Raw genomic sequence first — 4,123 nt, forward strand, 5'->3', positions numbered from 1 at the left:
GTGGAGGCTTCAGTTTGGCACCTCTCCATCGCCTCATCAGATCTGAGCGGCCATATACACCTTGGGAGCGACCCTGGCCGAGGCTGGGTGGCGCCTGGCCGCCGCCGCCGCTGTGCTGCTGCGCCGCTGCACTGAGCGACCCACCCTGCCCGCGGGCGAGGGGTGCTGGACCCGTCGGGGCGGCAGAGCCGGTGGGTGGGTGAAGTGGTGGGCGTCACCCTCCCAGCCGTCTCCTCTCCACCCTAATTATCTTGATATTCCGCTGCTACTGACTGTGGCCACGCTAGTCAGCCCCGCGTCCCTGGCTCGCCTCCATCTAGTACCGTGCTGAAGTTTGTTGATTTGATGCTGCTATTGATAACCCGAGACAAAAAGCGCGGGCCACGCAACACGCTGTCAGGAGTCGTAAGTTGGGCGGGAGATATTGTGGCCGCGAGCACTGGTGCGCGTGTAAAGTCAAGATGCCTTCGTGTGCGAGTCAGATGTTTCAGTGCTAAACACGCATTTAAACATATATAAAGCCGGTGGCGAGTCACTCAGGCTTTGGTCCGCACGTCGCGGCAGTAAATCCCAGTGAGTCGTATTGAGGGGAAGAAAATTTACGAAACCAAACTAATAACAACGAATTTTCTCCTATTCACAAGTGGAAAACGAAAGGGAAAACTTTACACACACACACACACACACACACACACACACACACACACACACACACACACACACACGAACAATCCTTACATGTAGAGTCACTTAACGTGTTCAGTGAAGGGAATAGATCCTTCACACCTCCCAGACCACGGCGTGTGTGTGTGTGTGTGTGTGTGTGTGTGTGTGTGTGTGTGTGTGTGTGTGTGTGTAGTTTGTAACACTGATCATGGTGCCCGCTGTATGTGTGTGTTGGCAGCACTGCACGAGGCGCCCCTGATATTTAGGTGCGGGCGCCTTGGGGGTGGCGTGGGCGGCTTGTATCTGATGCCCCGACAATGCCCAGCAAAGACCACCTCTCTTGCCACCCACAACCCCCCTGACCCCTCACCCATAACAACAACCATCACCTCCCTTGTCTCTCAGTCTGGTAACCCAACCAACCCCCTCCCCCCACACCACACCACTACACACGGGCGCTTATCACCCCTACACGCCCCTACACATTTCACTCCTCCCTTTACACTTCGTCCCAATACTCTTATAGTCATAGCAACCCACTACCATCACAGCCCACTACGACTTTTTCTTCTAAGCCCTTAGCGTTATAATTATTTCTACCTTGTACCACGTCAGCCCAATGTGACAGTCTCTTCCCCCTTTTCTGATTCCCGTCATTCTACCGGTATATCAAGCATCAAGAGGAGTATTTAGAAATCTCTCCCTTCGAAATTGATGCTCCTTTTTAACTTCGTCCCAATACCTTTATAATCATACCTATCCACTGCCAATTAAGCCCACAGCAACTTCCTCTTCTCTTATCCCCCTTTTTCTGATTCCCGTCATTCTACCGTTATGTCAAGTATCAAGAGGAGTATTAATGCACCTCTCCCTTTGAATTTGATCCTCCTTTTTCACTTCGTCTGAGTACTATAGTAATCATACGTACCCTCTGCCACTTCAGCCCACAGCAACATTGTCCTCTATTCTCCCTCTTTTCTGATTCCCTTTATTCTACCGTTATGTCAAGTATCAAGAGGAGTATTAATGCACCTCTCCCTTTGAATTTGAGCCTCCTTTTTCACTTCGTCTTAGAACTATAGTAACCATACCTACCCACTGCCACTTCAACCCACAGCAACTTCCTCTTCTCTCCCTCTTTTATAATTCCCGTCATTTCATTGGTATAGTCACACACTGCTATTCCTGCCCTCACCTCCTTTACTTTTATGACCAGTTGCCCACCGCCCACCTCTTCCCTCTTCCCCCACCCACAACAACCCTCATCTCCCGTGTCCTTCCCCTCCCCGTACCCGGTCGCTTATCACCCTTACACGCCCCTACACATTTCACTCCTCTCCTTTCACTTCGTCTCAATACATTTTTTTCATGTATAGCTGCCCACTGAACAACACGACCCATGCGACTTCCTCTTCTCCCTCTTTTCTCATTCCCGTCATTCTACTCGTATTGACTCACACCGCTATTTCTGCCCTCAGCACCTTCACCCACACGGCCAGTTTCCCCGCCGCCCGCTACCTCACTTCTTACTTAACTTTTGAATACCATCACACCTCCCCCACGAGACGCCGCCCGCCGCCACCAAACCTCACTGCAATTCTCGCCTCTGCTGCTCACTTCAACTCATTACTAGTCCCTCACTTCTACCGCCACAACAACCCCCATCTTAAATTTAAAATGAATCCCTCATGATCTTAGTTTCTTTCGGTCAATCTCTCATATATGCCTCCCTCACCTTAATGCCTTCAAATGAATGTTCGTTTCTCTTCGGTATTGCTTTAATTTCTTTGCTCTCTTCACTAATATCACCAGTTTACGCTTCTTGCTCTCTTTCCTAAAATCTTCACCAGTACCTCCCGCCTCTCTTCGTCTTGAAATCGCCAGAAACTAAATCATTATGTAACTTTTTGAATTATCGTCTTTGCCTAATATTGTGGCTACCTTTTCCTTACTACAGCAACGATAACTATTTTTTTTATACCTACACTTTCCTCCTTCCTTCTTCCCTGCCACTCCTGCACATTCATCCCTACCGCTCTCAGCTCCTATACACCTATTTTCTACATCCTCCTTCCACTGCCCACCACCACCACCACCACCACCTCTCGTCGCCTCCCGCCCCATGCCGCGCCGCTCAATGACAGCATATGATTATTTTTTCTTCTTCTCATTCATGTTTATTTTTTTTCTTTTATTATTATTCTGCAGTGTTGTCACCCTCCCCCCAAAGCAAAAAAAGAAGGGATATGCATTTAGATATTAACACACACACACACACACACACACACGCACACACGCACACACACACACACTCCCATCTCCACCCGCTGGTTCTCGCGCACTCTCCGTCTAATAAAGTCAGAGAGAAGCATAAAGAAGCTAATGTAACTTAATTAGAAATAGTACTAAGGCCTTTTGAAGACGAGGAAGAAGAAGAGGAGGAGGAGGAGGAGGAGGAGGAGGAGATGGTTTAAGGAGGAAGCTTGTGCATAAATTATTTTCGGCGAACTTCCTCATTAAATGTCAGACCGTTCTACCCTTTGCTGCCGCGTGCCGTTACCAGACCATTACCGTGTGTGTGTGTGTGTGTGTGTGTGTGTGTATAATGACACACACACACACACACACACACACACACACACACATCTGCAGCACACAAACACACACGGACTTCGATAAGGCTTCCCACACACGCCTGCATACATTAGAGAGCACGCAGACACCTGACAGCCCTAACTCCAGTGTTCGCAGCCGACGACGCACATATGTTTTAGTTTTAATGTCTTCCCTCGTGCCTGCTGAGTTCGCTTCCCTTGTTTTTATGATTAATTCCGCTCGTTTTTTATCGCCTCCGCTGCGGCTGGCGAGATCCTGGTGGCTGGGTTTTTTATGCATGCCGAGAGAGAGAAGAAGAGTGAGAGGAGGATATGAGGAAGAGGAGGGAATGTGGATGAGGAGGAGGAGGAAAAGTAGATGAAGAAGATAAAGAAAAACGAGATGAAACAGAAATTTAAACAAAAAGCAAAGGAAAAAAGACAAAAAAGAGAAAGAAAAAAGACTAAGATAAAAAAGAAAATTAAGAAAAAGAAGACAAATACGAAGAGGAGGAGGAGAACCAGGGCCAGGAGGAGGAGGAGAAGGAGGAAGAGGAGGAGGAGGAGGAGGAGGAGGAGGAGGAGGAGGAGGAGGAGGAGGAGGGTAAAGAACATGACCTTGGCCAATAATTGAAGCTGGCAACGTCCAGTGAATTATGAGAGTAATAGAATATGATGTGGATTCAATTAAGCGGGGCAATCATAATAATAATAATAATGATAATAATAATAATAATAATAATAATAATAATAAACACATTCAACTTTACTCTTTTAATTAGACCAGAAATACAGAAAGGTAGCCCAATATTACTAGCCCAAGAGAGTAACGTAGCAAGGCCCTCCTTTAGAACCCCCAAAAT

The sequence above is a fragment of the Eriocheir sinensis genome, unplaced genomic scaffold (assembly GCF_024679095.1).
Source record: "Eriocheir sinensis breed Jianghai 21 unplaced genomic scaffold, ASM2467909v1 Scaffold129, whole genome shotgun sequence".
In the NCBI taxonomy this organism is placed as follows: Eukaryota; Metazoa; Arthropoda; class Malacostraca; order Decapoda; family Varunidae; genus Eriocheir; species Eriocheir sinensis.